The sequence below is a fragment of the Macrobrachium rosenbergii genome, chromosome 17 (genome assembly GCF_040412425.1).
Source record: "Macrobrachium rosenbergii isolate ZJJX-2024 chromosome 17, ASM4041242v1, whole genome shotgun sequence".
Classification (NCBI taxonomy): domain Eukaryota; kingdom Metazoa; phylum Arthropoda; class Malacostraca; order Decapoda; family Palaemonidae; genus Macrobrachium; species Macrobrachium rosenbergii.
In genome coordinates, this window is record NC_089757.1 from 16,450,206 (window position 1) to 16,472,884 (window position 22,679).

Genomic DNA, 22,679 nt, shown 5'->3' on the forward strand with positions numbered 1-22,679 from the left:
TTTTAGAGGGTTGTGGCAAGATGTGCGAACGAGTACGAGAAACAATGACCACGAAACTGAGAGAGTAGCGAGAAGGGACCTGGTCATAGGTGCTGCCTTCTGGTCACGAAGACAAAGGCGAACAGTTCAACTGTTTAATCTACGACTAAAATAAAGACTTTCAGAGGAAATCCCACAAATACAAGCGTTATTTACATGCTAGTAAAACGTTAAGGAATTTAGAGAAAAAATATCCTTTTCATCAACACATATCTACCTAACTTTCAAGATTTCCTCATAAAGAAGCAAAAATATGCAAGCACACTGAGTCGCCTGTATTTGTCTGAAAATGATTGTTCTTCGTGTGCCAACAAATAATGTCAGTTGCATTTTGATCTTTAATTTTTTTTTTTTTTTTTTGCTAATATAGTTTTTACAAGTTCTTGTCTGTATTCTTTTACTGTCATCACCTATACACTGGGAAGTAGGTCTAATGCGTATAGAAAAACAATTTAAGGCAGAAACAGCTGTCGGCACTGTATGTATGGAGCAATAAGGCAATGATTTTCTTATTTCTTTATAATGTGTGTGTTTATACATACACCTTCACCACTAAGCTTTGAAAATCGCTTCTTGCTTTTATTTTCCCTCAGTCGATAGGCTTCCATAATTCATGAGACAGATCGAATTATATTTTTTCACCACTCACTTTTATTGCCATTTTTCGGCTGGGATAGGAAAGGCTAACGGTTCATTAATCCTAGTATCTACTACAATAAAACAGAACAAAAAATCCATATACTAGCTACCAAAAGAATGATTACAAACTTCTACGCAGTGAAGACTGATTTACATGTAAGTATCCATACTTTGCGAACGAACATAATGTCATATAACGTATTTATATTTAAAATGAATGTTTCATGAGTTAAAACAACTCATTTCTGTGACATTTAAAAATAAAATTAAGATGAACTGACATTTCATCATTTAGATTTATGTAGAAGAATTTGAATAAGTAATCTACGTGTCGTTACTACGTTTCAAATAGGTTTAAGGCAATTTATACATATCATTCAGATCTAAAACGGATGCAAGATTTTCGTTAGACAACATTAACAGCAAAACCTATCGAGAGAGAGAGAGAGAGAGAGAGAGAGAGAGAGAGAGAGAGAGAGAGAGAGAGAGAGAGAGCAAAATAATCAATAGCCAAGCTATCTGGCAGAGTACCCATGGGATGAGGTCTGATGGCACGATGTAATAGACAATTCAGGGAACAATTTCATCCTGATGAGGAAATGGATAACTAATGACGCTGTAATTATGCCAGTCGATCGATTGTTCCTCCTTTATAATCATAAAAATAGATAAATAGAAATACTTCACGCACTCACACACACACACACACCACACACACACATACATACATACATATATATATATATATATATATATATATATATATATATATATATATATATATATATATATATATATACATACATATATGCTATTTGGACATATTTTCTCTTATGAAATTCCTATTGAAATTATTGGCATTGTTTGCAGAAGCCATCTTTTTACCTAGATTTTGAATCAACCAATCCTTTTTCCCGTCAGTCAAGCTTCTCAGAAATAAGGAAAAATTACTCACGTTTCTTTCCATTTACTTATTTCAGTTGACTGTTTATGTCAATTTGTAATCTACGCCGATAGGTGGGGAAAAGTTCCGTCGACTATAATAAGTAAATGGAAAGAAACATGAATAATTTTTCCCTATTCTTGAGAAGCTTGACTGACGAGAAAAAGACGTATAGACTGATTTAAAGCCTAAATAAAAGACAGTCTCTGTAAATAATGCCACTGACTTCAATATGAATATATAAACATATATATATATATATATATATATATATATATATATATATATATATATATATATATATACATATACATATACATATATATGCACTATATATCAACCAAATATATATATGGATTTATATATGGCAAAGAATATGTGGGGAAAGACATCCCCAGTGTCAAAGGGGGTTGTGGGAATGTTCCAGCATAACTCTGAAATGCAGCCTATAAATTTCAACCAAACTTGCAGGTATCACACATGGCTTATTATCTAGCAAAGAATACTGTGGGGTAAGACATCACTAGCACCAAAGGCACCAAAGTGATGGGGTGGGAAGGGCTTCCCAGAAATTGGGCAAATTTCTGCCAGTAGATTTAGTGTCTAATCCATAGTTTATCATATTTCACTTCAGTATACATATGACTTACTATCTGGAAAAAGAATACTGTGGGCAAGACATCACTGGCAACAAAGGGGATAGGGGTGGGAAGGGGGTGACATGTAAAATGTCAAATTGACAGATGTTTGTGTCTAATCCACAGTTTTCGAGGTCGCTGAGATAAACAGTGACACTCCTGATGACCTTTAAGTCCAAGTTCAGCCCCGACTGGAAGGCGGGTGGTGAAAAGAGGTGAAAAATAAAATGTCAAAATGTTGGACATTAAAGTGTCTAATCCTTAATAGAAAGAGAGAGTTGTTGAGATGAGAGAGAGAACTCCCAATGCCTTTTAAGTCCAAGTTCAGCCCTGATAGGAAGAGGGATTGGTTGTCATTCAGGGTGAAATGTAAAATGTCAAAAAAATGTTGGGCATTGTAACTGTGTGCAACTATCTTGACAGGAAAGGAGAGAGAGATATAGAGAGAGAGATATATAGAGAGAGAGAGAGAGATAGAGATATAGAGAGAGAGAGTCATTATATATATTGTCATATATAGATATATATCCTGGGCATATATATATATATATATATATGTGTGTGTGTGTGTGTGTGTGTGTGTGTGTGTGTGTGTATAATACATATATATCCATATATATAACATTAAAACAAAATAATTCTGTTGCGCCATCGTTCAGCATAAGGTGAGTCTCTCACAACAATGACCTGTATGAAAGCATACAAATTGGAAATACCTTGATTCGGGTTCTGGGCCAGGCAAAGTGACCTCGTTGTGATTATGCGACGCGGGTTCGTTTCCCGCTACTGGACATCACAAATGCTTCAGATTACTTGCACTTGGATCCAAAGGCTTTGTAGAGACAAGCGTATCCAAAAGGCGTGAAGAATTCGAGAAGTTAAGAAGGGATTGTGGCTATTACAATTACATTTATGTATGTACACATGTGTGTGTGTGTGTGTGTGTGTGTGCACACACACACACACATATATATAGGCAGATGAATTGATAGCATAACTTTTACAGACTTTCAGCTATTTTTTGTTTTGTCATTTCATGGAGAGAGAGAGAGAGAGAGAGAGAGAGAGAGAGAGAGAGAGAGAGAGAGAGAGAGAGAGAGAGAAACATTTACTGCCCTAGGTAACACAACCCAAATGAAGAAACCTTATCGCACCATATGGATTTGGGCTGCCAACTTCCTTCCGAACTAGTCTTTTCAGCAACGATTTTCTTCATTTACCACCGAAAAAGCGACAGAAAAGAAGCCTTTATTTGCGTTGTTTGGTTTCCCTCTAGGCGGTGTCAAGAAAGCTCGTTTTCTGACGCTTTTGTCATCTTGCCACCTGATTATGACACCAGTAGCACCTACACGCCGTTCATACATCAGGCAATATTTTTCAATACTGATAGGAAAAATGAAGTTGCGTATGTTGTGGCTGAAAAGTTAAAAAATATCGCAGAAAGATGCTGGAATATTGCAGAAAACGTGCTCGTGTGAAACCGCCGCTGACGAACTGCTATGTAAACAAACAAACGCAGCACAAATGAATGTTATTACGGCCCTTTCACGTTGTTTGCACTGGAGTCGACAGACTTCTGTTTTTTGTTGCATTTACAGAAAGTGAAGCAATACCAAGGTAAGGCAGTTTTGTTGGAGCGTTATAATTTTGTCGAATTTCAAGGAAAATATATATTTACAAAAAATAATTTTTGGTCGTGGTAAAACAACAGCACCAACGAATCATTTTGTCGTATTTGATATTAAAAAAAAAATCTCTTGAAAAACGAGGAAAAAATAAAAAGCAAAATTAATTTCCGTAATGCCTGAAAACTATTTCTTTGTAACTTTAAAATATAAACTGTTTACTGATGGAAAGTAACATTTTGTAATAAATTCTTAAGAAATGGATTCTAAAACAAAATTGCTGTCGGAAATGAACAAAGAAATTTCTGAAACCCCACACTGACAGAGGAACCTTCTTCAACCAGTCATTCTATTATTATGATAACGGTGCACCAGGTACAAACAGTAAACAGTAATTGCCGATAAATGACGAAAATTTGGAGGCAAGAAACAAGATAAAAACTAAAATTGGCAAATATACAATCATTTCGGGGTACATCGAAGCGAAAACATGCCTTCCCTGATAATATTCATTGATAATTGAAGACCCTTACGAGAGGAAATGTGTGTTATCAGGGCAAATTATGTGAGAAGCAAGTGCCTGAAACGGTGTCTTGATATGATTTGATTTGATAGAACGAAAAGGTTGCACTTCATTTCCAGGCATGAGAGAGAGAGAGAGAGAGAGAGAGAGAGAGAGAGAGAGAGAGAGAGAGAGAGAGAGAGAGAGAGAGGAATGCAATTTGAATAGGTCCCTGACATCTACAGTACATAGATACATACCTAAATAAAAAAGGATCGACCTGTTTACGCAACTGATTACTGGGGAGAGAGAGAGAGAGAGAGAGAGAGAGAGAGAGAGAGAGAGAGAGAGAGAGAGAGGATGCAATTTAAATAGATCACTGACATCTGTATAGATACATACCTAATTAAATCAACAAGAATCGACCTATTTGCGCAACTGATCACTGTGAGAGAGAGAGAGAGAGAGAGAGAGAGAGAGAGAGAGAGAGAGAGAGAGAGAGAGAGCAAATGACACTTGCAAATAAAAAAAAACTAGAATCCACGAAACGGTGAATGAGCGGAGGAGGGAACAAAACTTATTTTTCCGAAAACTTCTAGAAATTTTCCAGAATTTCCTCCGAACGTCCTTATAGCTAAGAAAATCCAATTATCCAAAGCCCTTTTCACAATAACAAAAAAGTTTGCCATTTCAAAACAGACGAGACGTCACACAGATCAATGAAATCAATTATGCAGTTGAAGATTACTGCAAATTACTTACCATTCATTGCAGCTAATAATTTTGTGTTAGTTAGATATACATTTTAACAATGCAACTTATTATTGTATTTTGTGTTAGTTAAATATATATTTTAACAAAGCTATGCACGGGTAACTGGCAATAAAATCCAGGCAGCAACATTTTGACTATACTGCTGGTCTCTGAATCAATGAGGTTAATCAACGCCGAGTCCGATCAGTATGTGGATGGGTGGCTAGCAATGAATCCCAGGAATAAGCTCCTGTGACTGTAGGATGGAAACTCATCTTAGTACAAAAAAAAAAATCAGTTAATAAACTTGCGAGACCTTAGGAACCCTACATTAAGGATTAATAAGTCAACTTAGTGGATGCCATACACTATCCAGTGGATAGTGTAGGTTACTTGGTACAGCACAGAATCCGACTTGAAGGGTCGTGGTTCGCGTTTGGCCTACTGTGAATGGGTACTCGAGGCAGCTGAGAGAGAGAGAGAGAGAGAGAGAGAGAGAGAGACTCACTCGCTTAAAGCCTTAATTATTTTACCGGCTGCAAAGTATTTTCCAAACTTAAATAAATACCAATATTTGTCAAATAAGGAAGATAACAAACTTAGTTTGTCTCAACTTTTGCTCTGCTTGTTGTAAAAGAGCAAGCAAACTAAATGAGAAAAGAACGCAAATGAAAAGACTAATCATGAAGTTCGGTTATCCACCATTTGCCCTCAGCGCTGTGTGATATTTTTGACGCTTCGATCTCAGTGTCAGAACCACGTCATTATTAATGTCTGCAATCAAACAACCAATGGTAATAACGCGTTGCTCTTCATCAGCTGTAATTTCCTCTCCGTACAATATGAAATAAATAACTAGGAAATTTTTAATACTGATTTCACGAGGATGATTCACTTATTAGTTTTCCGTAAGAGAAAACTACTGAGATGTCTTTGTCTGTCCGTCCGCACTTTTCTGTCCGCACTTTCTTCTGTCCGACCTCAGATCTTAAAAATCTACTGACCTCTGTTGATCATCCACCCTCCAATCATCCAAAATACCAAATTGCAGCCGTCTAGCCTCAGTAGTTTTTATTTTATTTATGGTTAAATTTAGCCATGATCGTCCGTCTGGCACCGCAACAACACGGCCGGCTGAGAGTTTCATGGGCCGTGGCTGAGAATTTCATACATCATTATACGTTGTACAGAAAACTCGACTGCTCCGAAAAAAGTTTGGCGCATTTTTTACTTGTTTTTTATTGGCGTTACATGAAGACAACGTTAACTCGACTCCTGTACTCTCGTTCCATTTTTCTCAGTCTATTCTCTTCATTTTATTCTTCTTTCTGAAGGGAATCATGTTACCTTTCTGAACAACATCTTGCACTTTGCAACTGTCTCAAGTTTAGCAACACGTAATGCTTGCTTGTTTTTCTATGGAAAATACTTTCTCGCCCCTACCATCCGTAATTACCAATTACCTCACACTCTTATCCCACAGAGAGTTCGCAGGAGCAGTGCTTTTTATCATATTCTCGTTCTTTACGTATGTAATTATCTGCTCTCTTCGAATTCTTCCGTTCGTCGACGGAGAATGTTGCTTCTTTGATATTCTCATCCAAGAAATGCAATATGCTCTTCTCGGAATCACAAGTTCCCATTTTTTTCTTGTTTATCTCTACTGTCCATTTCATTCTCACCACCAAAGAGAATTTTCCTAAATCTTTATAAGATGTTCCATTACATCCTTACCTCTCAGCAACATTTATCAATTCAACTTGTATTCTGCCACTTAATTCTCACCTCTGAAATGTTGTGACGCCAGTTTTAGTAAGCATGAATCAATCAAATCTCACCTCTGGAGAGACTGATAGTCTCCCTTGCATTCTCATCCAATGAAGAGGTCGAGCCCGGGGTAAATCATGTCTTGTGACTGATTTATCGTCGTTCATGTAAATTCAGCATCCCGAGGCTCTATTCCGTGATTGGAGGGTCATTTGTCAAACGGGGAATATCGGATTTCTCTGCTTCTCTCTCTCTCTCTCTCTCTCTCTCTCTCATCCATGCACACACACATACACAGAAACATACATAAGCACTTACAATAGATATGCTGATAGATACACAAGTATGTTTGTAAGTGACTCATACAAACGCAGGCATTCGGTCAATATATTTATTTATCAAATGAGTATGTATGTATGTATGTATGTATGTATGTATGTGTATGTATGTATAAGGAATGCGCTCACGCGTGTAGGCAAGGTGGACTGGCAAACCAATCCCATCTAAACTTGTTGACGCCAGCCCCGTCGTCTTTCAAGGTTTATCTTGCATCACCATAATTAGGATGAAGAGATTATCTTTCAAAACTTTCACCGAATAGTTAAGTTGGAAGGATAGAGAAAGATCTAATTACCATGTAGGAAAGGTATTAGTAAAGATTAGGTTGCAAATTTCTTAAAAAAACGACACTGAAATTTGGTAAGGTAAAACGATACCATTTTCGCAGCTCTTGTTGTCATTATTTGAATTAGTGTTAGCTATTAATTACTTCTATTAATAATAATAACAATTAACAATAATTCTCTTCTACCGGAATAAAGTGTAGATGCCAATAAGAGAAAGAAGGTATTAGAGAGATTAAAGCATAGATGAAAGGATGGGTCAGTATGCCTGGCAATGGCATGGTCATATGGAGAGACTGGAGGATGAGACGTTGGTGAAAAATATATAATTCGGAAGCGTTAAGAGAGAAGAGGAGGAAGTGGCATTGGAAAAGAGGAGCCATACTATCTACAGAACACCAGAGTGCGTACGATAGGTGAATGGTATACTGTGTGTAGAGGGATGTTCCAAGCACTGCGGAGGAGCCTATGTATAGGTGCGTGAAAAGAGTTATGCGGAAACTTCTGCACAAGGAGTTCATCCACGATTCAGCTGTTAAAGTATGAACGGGGTAGTGAACACTGTCTTCTTTTTTCTCTGGAACCAACCTTTCCGAAGGAAACTGACTTAAAAAAAATACAATAATTTTCACTATCAGTACTACAGCTACTTACAACTGGTAACAATTTTACAAAAATTAAAATCTTTACTATGATTAGTGCTCTTCGTTGCCGATCGCGTTGATGTAATTTTTGATGACACTCAAACTGATATTGGCTGAAGCTCACGGCTTTGAACCAAACCCGAGATAACAATCGTTTCACCATAATAGTATCACATCCACATAAACAAGTCATCTAAACCTAAAATATAGTTTTCATAGCTGCCCTCATCATCGTATTAAGGTCCCTGCTCCGTAAACGGCTGCAAAGAGCCTCAAGGGAGCCTTAAATCTTGCCCGGGGCGATGCTAAATCCTCTGGTTTATTGCCAATAAAATTGAGGGGAGGCGCGCTTCCGAGAACTGAACAAATGAGCATCGTTGCTGATGTTACTCTGAGTAAGGGGGATTAGATGAATGTAAACAAGATGACCATTATCGCACGAGATGAAATCATAATGCTGCTACTTGAAAAACAGTAGAGACATAAGATTAACATAGAAAATATTTAAAAAATTACTTGTTCAAAGAAGGTAACGCGATTAGATGATTTTAGCAAGACTAACATAGATATGCAGGGAATTTATAGTGACGATGTACAAGAAATACTACGACAGAGAACTTTAAATACTACAGACATAAAATTAAAATAACAATATTTAAAAAGTTACTTGCTCAAATTATAAACCATCTTTTGGGGTGGCTTCGTGGAAGAAAAAAAAAACACTACAGTTACTGCCACATTCATCCTATGCATGCTGAAACAAGGATGAACCTACAGTACAGGAAAACTTCACCAACTTTAGGCGCTTTATATTCAGCAGTTTGAAATAAAAATAAAAAAATGTCAAGAAACAGATTGTGAAGAATAAAAGAATAATATTTTAATTCCCCTTCCGTTTTATAATGACTCAGAGTGATGTGAGATTCACCGACAGCCTACCTGTGGATGACTTATAATTTTCCATCAGGCCCTAGCAAGCGGGATATAGGGTCTATCAATTATCGTGATCCAAACACAAGATTCTTGCTAAAGCCAATCGTTGCACTCTTTGAAAATAATAATAAAAATAATGATAATAAATATTCATACTTTCCACATGAACACGCCTGCATATAGATTAATTCACAAACACCAAAAACCTGACAGACAGTTTTGGATGGCAATGAGAAAAAAAAAAGAAAAGAAAGAAAACAAATCTACAAAAAATAAATATGTGGCAAAATACAGATGAAGACAAAAACTAGTGTATAAACGAATAAATAGGCAGAATCACAGGAGTATGGAACCAATAGTTCGTAGTAATTGTTAACAATGTGAGGCGTTGTGAATCTTTTGCAATGAAATCACTTTCCTCATAAAAAAAAAAGAACTGTTTGTTCATTTATGAGAGAGAGAGAGAGAGAGAGAGAGAGAGAGAGAGAGAGAGAGAATAATTATGTGGAGGCAACCAGGCTTATGGAACAATACAAACGCGAAGAAAAAAAAATATATATATATATAGTACAGGGAATAGGCGAAATCCAGGGATTTCGCGAAATCCCTTGGGAATTTGTGAAATGAGCAACTTGCTTAGGAACATTTGATCCCCGAGGACTAGTACTAAACACGGCGAAACAGTGATTCATCTACACTGTTTCGCTGTGTTTAGTACTAGCCCCCTGAGGAGTTAAATGTCCTTAAGTGCATTTGATCCCTCACAGGATTTCGTAGAATTTCTGATTTATATATATTATATATATATATATATAAATATCCTGTAATATATATATATATAGTTATATATATACATAATACTTCTTCATTGGACGGGTGGGTATCATTCTCAGCTAGCACTCTGCTGGTCCCGCGTTCGATTCCCCGACAGGCCAATGAAGAATTAGAGGAATTTATTTCTGGTGACAGAAATTCATTTCTCGATATAATGTGGTTCGAATTCCACAATAAGCTGTAGATCCCGTTACTAGGTAACCAACTGGTTCTTAGCCACGTAGAATAAATCTAATCCTTCGGGTCAGCCCTAGGAGAGCTGTTAATCAGCTCAGTGGTCTGGTTAAACTAAGGTATACTTAACTTAACTGTATATATACATAATATGTATATGCACAGTATATATATGTGTATATATATATGCATATATGTATAAATATTACGTATTCGTTATCAAATACATTTCAGTAATGCACTCTCCTTTTGATAACGTAGGCTCCATTTATGATATGCTATATAAAGACTGAAATAAGAAATTTTATTTACTTATACTTCCAGCCAGGATAAATCAACATAAGTATTGTATAAGGGTGGGGAAATATATCCCAAGCTCTTTTCTACATACAAATAAAAGCGCTTATTTTTATAACATTGTATAAAGATACCGTTACAGAAATATTACAATGTCTAACTGTATTTTTAATATAAGCAATGACCTATGCAAACTGGATAGTTTGCATAGGGCATCATTCAGCAATTCATAATTTGCATATATATATATATATATATATATATATATATATATATATATATATATATATATATATATATATATATAACGCAACCTACATTATCAAAAGGAGAATATTTTACTGAAATGTAACTGACAGTTAACAAATACGCAAAAACAACATTTACATACAATTCTTTCAAAATTTTCGGCAATGAGAGAATTCTGTCGTTAAACTGTAAAACTAATACTGTATATTATCATGATTAAAATTCTGTAAGTTGTGAACTGCATAAAACGATATTTTGGCTTTTTGTAAAACTAAGAGAACTAAAAATTTTGGATATTTCTAAGAACATGCAATGCCATATTTTTCAAGACCTCATCATCCAAAAATTTGGGGCAGTATATTGCTCTTAAAATCATGAAAGAAAACGTAGCAAACTTTACTTTGAAATGGTGGTTAAAATAAAAATAAACGTACATTAGCGGATTTCCTGTGAACATAAAATTTAAAACTATTGCCATGATTTTTTTTTATTTCCATTTACGCATTCACCTTTACTTTTTTATTTCTCTCGGCTCTCTTCCATTTTGTACGAGTCAGAAGCGTGCATTTAATACGTTCTGATGTCTTTACTGGGCTGAAATCTTCTATTATTTCCTTCCGGCTCTTGTACACACACACACACACACACACACACACACACACACACACACATATATATATATATATATATATATATATATATATATATATATATATATATATATATACATTAATATATATATATATGTATATATGAACATATATATATATATATAATGTATATATATACACATATGTATATAATGTATATGTATATACTGTATATATGCATAAACATGTGTGTTAGAAGACAAATGTATAATTATATAGAGGCAGCAAGTTATAACATACGAACATATACATATTATTCTAAGTGTTAATTCATATTCAGGAAACTCTCTCTCTCTCTCTCTCTCTCTCTCTCTCTCTCTCTCTCTCTCTCTCTCTCTCTCTCTGTTTGGCTATGCATCAAAGAGCTTCTTTCTCGTTCTCGCTTTCTGAAAAGCTGCACCTATAATTTTTCTTCATTGCTTTCTCCCAACACCCTTCACCCATCTGGGCCGCTCATAAATTCCGAGGCCTTTTCATCACACGGATTTATATAAAGTTTCTGCCGATCTCGATATCGCCAAAGTTTCGGGGGAAGGCCAAGTCATGAATCAGGAATGGTTTCACAAAGAACATATATCGTTGCCAGAAAAAAAGTTCTGGCTACCCACAAGTGTTATTCATCTCTGCATATTTGCTATTTACTCCATATTTTCAGTTTTATGGCTGGAAAAAACATTTTCCATCTTGATTGACAATTATATATTATCCAATTACGCGGGAAAAGTAATAGAGGCCATTAACTTACTGAATATTCCTCTGTACTGTTAATAAGAAGTTGTACATAGTAAACAGATGAAAATAAACACACACACAAATAAATATATATATATATATATATATATATATATATATATATATATATATATATATATATATATATATATATATATATACCATTTCAAAACATTGGGCTAAGCTTCCAGCTACTGTCTCCCTGTCATTTGGGAAATTGTCTTATGACCAATGGTTAAAATAATCCCAATATAATTGGACTACATAAACTAAAAATAACAAGCGAATGGGATCCAAAACAAATAGACAAATGTATACAGGTCAGTCAGAGAAATTATCTTTAAAGCAAAATGTAAAAAAGAAAAATGTTGCTAAGAATCGGGAAATGTTCAGAAGTTCCCTACACCAGTGAAAAAACGGTTTTTGAGGTCTGAAGGGAAAAAGCAGAATACTGATATTTACAATATTATTCAAAACTTTGCTTTACATGAAGTTTTATAGTTTTGCGCACAAGAATCGATAGCTTTCACTGGGAGATATTATCATAATCGCATTAAGGGGTGTTACGAGTTTCTTAATTTTCGTGCGAAAAAATTATTAAAAACCCAAAGCCTGGGAGGGTTATTTGTTTAAAGATTATAAAGTATTACAAAGCTCTTTGTAAAATTAGGTTTGTACTTTCAGTTCAAATACAGATTAACAATAAAATTATGTAAAATAATGTACTTAATCTCTTTATACGATGTGTTAAATGCTTTTATTTGCTTTCCAATCACTTCGTTACAGAGAGAATATCGCATCATCTTTAAATTTCTGATAAGCATTCTACCTTAACATTTTTTATACTGAATATAACTTATTATCTCTATAATACATCTAGGTATTTATAGCGCTCGCTTCCGGAAATCATATACAATATCCACGCTGATTTTACAGTCCGGCATCAAAGAGAAACGACATCATATTACATAAACAAATATTCCTGATTTTATTAACCAAACAACTAGCTCTTCTTTTATTCCAAAACCTTTCATTGCTGAGAAGCCAAAAATGACAGAGAGTCTTCCAAGGGCAGAGGAACGGCGGAAAGTCATTCTGTATTCCTGACAGGAAGATACATATATCAAGACTTGCGAAAGGTCAAAGGTCGTGATAGTGAACTACACGGAAGAAAAGAAATCTGTTTTATGAATGAAAAGAAGGGGCAAGATTATCTTTGTTACTGGTGTTGTTAAAATTGCGCAAACTTTAATGCGAAAGAAGCTTAAAAGCCAATAACTGGATAGGTTAATTTTCCCAAAACAGAATGTGAAGAAACGAAAAAATTAACGAGTCAACAATTCTAAATTGAAAAAAAAGACACGAATGAATACATACACGTACATCAATACAAGTCAGATAAATAAGACCTTGGGGTTAAGCTTTCAGTTAAGTGTTACAATCTCCCCCAAAATTCTTATCCTTGTATATGGGCCTCACTTTTAATTATCGGTATCCGGAACTTCCCGTGACTTCCAGTTTTAGCAGAGGGAATGCAAGACGTCTGGTACCGACTTACGAAATGTCCAACAGGTATAACAATTAAAAGAAGTTCAAAACTTCTTGTTGCGAAGAACAAGCCAAAGAAAATCATATATAGGAGTGAATAAAAATGTGGTTATTCGTAAAGTCTTGAGGTAAGAGCTGGGTAATTTTTTTGACCAATGGCGGTAAGTATGGAATAATGGGGGAATGAAAAACGCCATGTTAGTGAATAACATGAGAGATAACAATATTTTGTGCATAAAAAGACTGGTCACTTTTAATATATATATTATATATTATATATACACAGAGATATATATAATATATATATATATATATATATATATATATATATATATATATATATATATATATATATATATATATATATATATATATATACATATGAACTGTGGGGCTTCTGTCCCCACAATGGCTGAAAAGAGGACGCGGGTAAAAAGCGTGAACTATACAATTCGACGCACAATGGCGAAAGATAAAGAAAACTGGAGTTGTCCGGGGAATCTTAAATTCTTTGCACCCCAAAATGCATTTCGGGTGTCCATCGAAGGGGGATGTTCCTGGAATTCCAAATTTCTTTCTGAAAAGCAAACTGCGAAAACACGACGAAGGGGAAAAACATTTCCATGTTTCCGGGCCAAAATTCCAGATGGTGTCACGAACGTATGGGCGAAAGGGAAGCGAGAAGTGAAAACATTAAAGAAAGCGAGAAATGAAAACATTAAAGAAAGCGAGAAGTGAAAACATTAAAGAAAGCGAGAAGTGAAAACATTGCGAGTGGGTTACGTGCTTGCTAGACGGGATTGCTTTAGGTGGCTGGTTTCATATGTGGTATGAAAATTGGTCCAAAATAACGTGTTCTATATAAAATACAGCATTTCCAAATAATAATAATGATGTTAATAATATAATAATACCATCGTTATAGTTATATTTGTCATTATTATTTTTAATAATAATAATAATAATAATAATAATAATAATAATAATAATAATAATAATAATAATGTATGATGATGATGATAATGTGAAAAATACTGTTGGTGTCGAGGCTTCAAATAATAATAATAATAGTATTAATAATATACCATTGTTATTATGATTATATTTACCATTATTATTTTTAATAATAATAATAATAATAATAATAATAATAATAATAATAATAATAATAACGCATGATGATGATGATAATGTAAAAATACTGAAATAATAATAACAATAATAATGATAATAATAATAATAATAATGATAATAATAATAATAATAATAATAATAATAATAATAGATAATTGGAAAATAATATACCAATAATAATAGTATTAATAATTACCATTATAATTATTTTTATTATTATTTTTAATAATAATAATAATAATAATAATAATAATAATAATAATAATAACGTGATGATGACGATGATGATGATAATATGAAAACTACTGTTGATGTGGAGGCTTCACTAAGGTAATGAAACTGATGAAGATGACAATGATAAATGAGGGGGAGAAGAAAGAGGAGTAGGAGGACTAGAATGAGAAAGATAATAACAGTGACGATCCCAACAACGTAGCATGAGTGCGGCCAAGACCCCACCATAGACTGACACCTGGAAAATAAGTCAGCGGCGCAACAAACCCTCAAAAGCAGATCTTGCCAATTCACTGCAGCCTCACGCTCGTGCCTAAGCCCGTCCTGTCACCTGAGATCCAAGCTCAAATCCAGAAGTCAGTCGGACGAGGGAACGAAACTTCCACGGAATTTTTAGACATCGGACATGTTTGCTGCTTTTCTTTTGATTCAGAATACTGATATGGTTTAAGATGTTTCTTTTTTTAATTATAAAGTCTGATAGGGATAAAAGTTTCAGTTGTCCCTTTGACGTGGAGAGAAAATATGAAATTAGTCTAGACTCTAGACAAATTTATAAGGATGAATTTTTTTTTTCTCAGCCCGGAGGGTCCCTCCGCCCGTCCGAACTGCCGTTGATTCTCTTAAGAGCACAATGAAAGTGAAAAATACAATGAAATGCAATGGAAATGAAAAAAATACAATGAAATACAATGAAAGTGACAAATACAATGAAATGCAACGAAAGTGAAAAAACACAGTGATTTGCAAATACACTGAAAGCCTCGAAAAGTGGTTTAGCTACAGTCGTCAGTGTAAATGTAATGGGCATATGCATAAAGTGAATCTAGTTATTTACTGCACTTTAAATGAAAGCAGTCATGACTGTGTCAATGCCATTCGTCCGGTTTAATATTAATGGTCACACGTTTCAGGAGAATTCTGATTTCCTCTTTTATTTATCTTTATCTTTATATATAGGCAAACCGAACCAGTGATGCTGCAAAGGTGATCCAAGAACGAGTGAAATGACTATAGAAACAGTAGTATACTGTATACTTGAAAGTAAAGGTTAAGTAAATAAGTAAGTGAGCAGATACACATGTACATGCATGACATCCGCTGACCCCAGGAACGCCTATCTGCGTGTATTCTTTACCCAGCAGTAATGCTATAGCCTTCTTTATGCCTGACACTTCAGGATGTTTTAAGAAATCGGTTAGCTAAATAATGCGGGCGCGTCCTCACGTACACAAACGTACGCACACACATATATATATATTTTTTTTACACATATGTATATGTGTGTATTATGTGTATGTGTAATATGTCAAGAATGCTGAAAAAAGATTCTCCAAAGTTCTGAAGAATCACTAAATATTGGTAAAATATGAAGCAAGGACTTGCCTTCCCCTGGCGTCTATGGCTTAGTCGCAGCACCTCCATTATCTTCTGTGCTTCCTCCAGTCTTTAAGGCTGAAATCTTGAATGGATCAACAAACACTGCCATTATGCTGCTGCATTTATTCATTCCTAGCCGACAGCTGTTTCGACCACTTATTCATGGCTGCAGTTTAATATGAAAACTTTCTCATGCATTCTTCAGCCCTGCTCCTTAACTTGGCGATAACCAATTTCGTTTTCTGTTTGTTTACAAACGATCTTATCAGGTAGACTAGCCTAGACAAAGTTATATGGTAGAAATGATGTTTTTTTTCTATAAGTTTAAATTAACGTGAAAATTTCCCCGCTGAAAAGACGACCCGGAATGTGAAACTAAATTAAATGAAAAGATTCGGAAACTGAAATAAAAGATTTTTAAGGGTCATGAGTAACAAGAGCCTAAGACGTGGATCTATTCCGAAACCCTATGATTCCGAACACCTTCACATTTTCTAGCAATCTTCTGTCATAAGGATACACACTAGAAAATACTTATATGCGGGTTAGTATGCTAAAACAAGTCTTTGTTCTTTCTCAGCGTCCTTGAGCAAGATCTTTCTCATATTCACGATGCAGTGGCAAATTATCAAGTGACCTTTAACCCCTAAGTATGACGACCTCACTGCGCACCGGATGCATTAGTGGAGTAATCGTGCTATATATGAAGAAAATCTCTTTCCTAGAGCTCAATCAACCCACGCTGTTACCAATTATTATTATTATTATTATTATTATTATTATTATTATTATTACTCAGTAGATGAAACCTACTCTTATGGAACAAGCCCACAGGGGCCATTGACTTGAAGTCCAAGCTTCCAAAGAATATGCTCACTAGGAGGAAGTAAGAGAAAGTAAAGGGAAATACAAAAAGAAGAGATATTATTTATTAATAAATAGATAAATAGATAAAAATGTATCAAAATGCAAGAAGAATAGTATTAGGGTAGTAATGCATTGCATTTTCACTTGAACTTCTGCACAGAAGTTTAACTGATGACGTCTGCACAAGAGAAATGTATCAAATTTAACTTGAATAATTTGGGTTACAATTGTTCTATATCGATTGACGTTGAAGTGTAGTACTTACTTATTTTACGACTCTAAGCAATCACCAAGTAACTGATTACAACGCATATTATAAGCTGTAATTAATGGCAGTATTCCGCAAGGAGTTTAACTGCCCGAGTAGTTAGCTGGTTTATGATAAAATACAGATACAACTTTATCTGATAACAGTTTAGAGTCAAATATGATGTAAAAGGCATTAATTCAGTAATAATAGTAATAACAACAACAACAACAACAACAATAATAATAATAATAATAATAATAATAATAATAATAATAATAATAATAATAATAATAATAATAATACACGCGCTTCTGTAATAATATGCAACATATTTTCAGCTCAGGCCAAAGAAATATACAGACTTAGATCATGATGACACAAGGCGCTTCTGATGAGAAAACAATGGGTACGACAACATATAAAGGTGACTTCAAAAGCTGCATCCGAACTCTTTCGGGAAAAGAAATTCCCATCCATTAATGGTAAGTTGGTAACTGACTGCTTTGACAATTATTTTGAAATTTGACTAGGAGAGTGTACAAGGTATGCTTCGATGAGAAAATAACAAGTAAAAATGCCTACAGCGTATAATGCTGTATTAAAAGATGAGCTACGACTCGCAAGAAATCAGTCGTTCTTACGCACGAAGGGAAAGGTGATACGAAACATTGCTAACCTTAACCTCAAAAGAAAACTACTGAGACTAGAGGGCTGCAATTTGGTATGTCTGATGATTGGAGGGTGGATGATCAACATACCAATCTGCAGCCCTCTAGCCTCAGTAGTTGTTAAGATCTGAGGGCGGACAGAAAAAGTGCGGACGGACAGACAAAGCGGTCACAATAGTTTTCTTTTACAGAAAACTAAAAATTGCGCGAGCCTCTACTAAAATGAAAATCTAACTAAAAATAAGAACGAAGACAGAGTGACTTAACTGGAAATTCATTTAAATATAATTTTTCACCTAAATCTTACAGTTGCTATATAACGAAATAGGAAAAAATTAACAACAATGGGTTGATATCCACAAAAAAGAAAAAAAAAGTTTAAAATTCAGATTATGAAGACTAATGACTTAAGAGTGCTAAACAATTTCTTATAATAAAAGAAATGTGATTTCCTTCTTTTCAGAGACGGAACTCTTTCTGTTGTTCCTTATTTTAACGATGACACTTATTCCAACTTCCTTTATGAAACTAATAAATAAGACATCCTTTACGTTTTTCGTCTATGTGAAACAACATTCTTTTCAAAAGGAAGTTTGAAAAGTGAAGAAAAAATATCAAAATTTTAATATTACATCTACAACACTGCCTCCTCTCTTTCTATCTCTCTCGCAATGGTACACTGGTAAGATGCTTATATAGGAGATAAATGAAATTTATAAACATAAATTACAGCTCTGCAGGCTAAGGATATGCAGTTTAAGAGCGACACGCGTTACTTGATCAAGAAGAGAGACTGACCCAGGATCAGAGAGAGAGAGAGAGAGAGAGAGAGAGAGAGAGAGAGAGAGAGAGAGAGAGAGAGAGAGAGAGAGAGAGAGAGACTTAAGCACTACGGGAGAGAAAAATAAAATGCATTTGAATAACTTTCGGTTTCAAACACTTAAGGTGTGCCCAAACTTGAGTTAAACATGTCATAAACACACGTCGGCAAATTATTGCATACACATATCACAAGCAGGGTGAGAGCAAGTCAACGACAGTAAGGGGTGAACGAGTCTTTGGGAAACGCTGAGTAATCACGTGAGGCACCGGTTAGAACCAACAACAAGTCGTTGGCTTGTATTCAACCTGTTTGTGACGTGTGAGCGATAAGTTGCCGAGATGTGTTTACGACATATTTTGCCACAGTGTGGACGTACCTTAGACATCTTCGGTTCCTTTTACTCTGTTCTTCTCTAACAATCCCGGGCGAAAGAGGAACACCGAAATATATTTTGGTTCATTCGACGGAAGTCCCCGCGGCTGGAGAGAGACACGTTGGGGAGCGGCCATCAAGGGTGAAAATTAGGATGAAGTCAGCTGGTAGTTGCGGAGATAATGAAATTACGACTGCCATCTCCAACATTAATTTCCATCCACTCTCTCTCGCTCTCTCTCTTTCTCACTCACACACACACACACACACACACACACACACACACACACACACACATATATATATACATACAGTATATATATAGTATATATATGAAGTTTTATTTATTATGGAAAACCACTTTCTAGAGAAGAAATTACAGCATTTTGTTCCCTTTTATTACTTATGAAATGTGATAATCATCACATTACATGTGTCTCTAAAATATAACCCGATGAGAGAATGGTAGAGAATAAGCAAACTGACATTCAAATTCTGCAAGCACAGAGAAAATTCCTTTGTCCTTAATTGGTTCTCTCATTGTCATGCCTCCTTTCACTTGACGGAAATGGTGGTTTGCCGACTGAGCAGCAAATCAAGTTTATTACTCTCTCTCTCTCTCTCTCTCTCTCTCTCTCTGTTTAAACAAAAACAACCCTAATCAACAATTAGTTTGTGCAAATATTAAAAGTCAATAACTGAAATGTATTACAAACTACTGGTGCAATCTTCTCCAGCAACGTTTAAGAGAGCATTGATCAATATTATTTATGGATTAGAATATCTACTACACATCATTACGGATCACGTATTAATGCTAACGGGTCACCTAATCATAACAATAACAATAACAACAGGAACCCAAAATAAGGATATTTTAGTTTCCTTTTGTTACTGTTGTTGTTGGGATAACAACATTCCTCCTTTTTCCAATCTGTTACGCTTGAACTGAGTGGCCTGCGAGTACAGGGTCGTCGCAGGGGTCCCATTCAGGTGCCTCACGAAGGGTCATGACCCCGATACTGGGCGAAGGGACAACAACACATAGGCAAAAATTATATTTCCTCAGTTTTTTTTTTTTTTTGTAGCAAGCTTAATAACTCACCGTGAGTGATTACGACTGATACTGTTTACATTTGAAAATCAGGCAAAATACATTCTGACCAGAACTACAGTTATACAACTATGAAATGTTACGTACACCAAAGTCGATCAATATGACCACTTCCGTGCACTATAAAACAATTTTTGTACGAAAGTGAGTCCTCGCTCCATAAACATGGAGAACTGACCAGCAATATCATAGACAAAATACGGGTTCATAAAAAAAATCGTATCTTTCACGAAAATATTTAATTTTTTTTTGCAAGGTGAGCAATGTATTGGTCACAGCGTCATAATTACCCTCAGTTATGCGTCCTTAAGAATTCTGAGGCATTCCCGTCGCCTGATTACTCCATATTCTCAGACTAATGATTGCTGACCACCACCCAAGATGGGCGTGCCGTGCCACAGCTGAAAATACACCGGGATAAAACTGGGACTATTACAAGAGAGATACATGTCCAGTCATTCTGGGGAGGACTGATATCCTGAGTGATACCAGATGTTCCACAATTGCAGATTCTCTTTCAGATTAATACTTGACAACGAAGTCGAAATTTCCTACGAATTTATGAGCGCAAGAACCAGCATTTATCAGACGCACCCGGTTGCTAATAGTCCAGAATATTTTCAGTTTTATACGAAGAATATCTCCTTTTTATTTCTCTTGAAAAGATATTCAAGTAGAAAGGTGAATTACAACAAAATGATTTAAACTAACGAACCAACAGTTCTACCAAGTAGCAGAAAGGGCAGGATCACTGGGATACAGATTCAAAGCTCCTGAAAACCTGTACAAACGTTTTAAATATGTAGAAAGAGTAATTTTTTTTATTACGTTTCAATGATATTTGCTATTATCAAACATTTTGGAACAATAAGTCTTACTCAAAATTCAAATTCCACGGTTGCCCCCCCGGCTCCCTGTTGTGCATGGACGCCGGAAAAAACTCCGGCAAGAAGAATAAGTAGCGTTAACAATATGTGTAAGAGCCTACTTTTCTTCTGGGCAAGGGGCCATATTTCATTTGCGTAAAGGACCACTTTTTATTTGCGCAAGCCACATTTTACTTGCGTAAAGGACCACTTTTTGTTTTGCGCAAAAGTCTACCTTTGATCTGCATAATGCCTCTTTTTCTGGCCAAGTCCTATCAATTTTCTTAAAGTTTTGAAATTTCTTTTTGAGGTCATGCAATTACTTATTTCATGTAATACAGTTACTCATTTAATTGTATTTACTTAACGAGATTATTTTCATATATCGTGTTTTGCTTACTGTTACTTCTTATTAATGGCATATATTTAATATATTGCCATCTGTTACTGAACTGCTATTAGTATATATGGGTTATATATATACATATATACAGTATATATTGCCATCTACAAATGTCGTTAATAAGAGAGGTAACGTCGACTGGAGTTGCTATGGCGCGTCTGTGTCGATCGAGATCGGCAGTGCCTGTTCATTTATCACTTATAAATTCCCTTCGGTGATATTTCATCGGGGATATTCCTGAGGTAGCGTGGATTTGATATTAAGCGACATTTGTAGCTTCATGAATGTATATAAATCACGGTGTGATAAAAAGTCATATACAGTATATATCCACGATGGAAAGAGAAACCATGGCTTTTGTTTTTATTTATATATTCTTCATGTGATACTTTTATATATATATATATATATTTTATATATATATATTTTATATATATATATATATATATATATATATATATATATATATATATATATATATATATATATATATGATTATAATAACTTTTGGATGTCCTCATACGAAGAAATAGTAATGGGTTTAAATATAATGTTTATAGAAAACCTACTAATATTTCTTCCGATGTGCATTTCTATTCCGGACAAAGCAATAAGGTTAAGAAATCAGTGTTTTCATCTATGTTTTTAAGAGCATTACGTGTATGTAGCCCTGAATATATTGATGAGGAAATAGATAAAATTAGGAATACAGGCAAGAAATTGAAATGTACTGACAGAGTATTAAACAATGCATTAGAAGCAGCCAAAAAGACTTTGTCAAAACCAAAAAGAACCTTACAGCACAAAAAATTTGTTTGTACTGCCTTAAAATAATAATATGAAAGATATCCCTCATCTTCTTAAGAATTTTTGTGTTAATGACGCATTTAAGAACAATAAAACGATGGAACATGTGCTTGTCAAAAACTCTCCCGACAATACTAAAGGGTGTGTATATAAAATTCCAAGTAAGTCTTG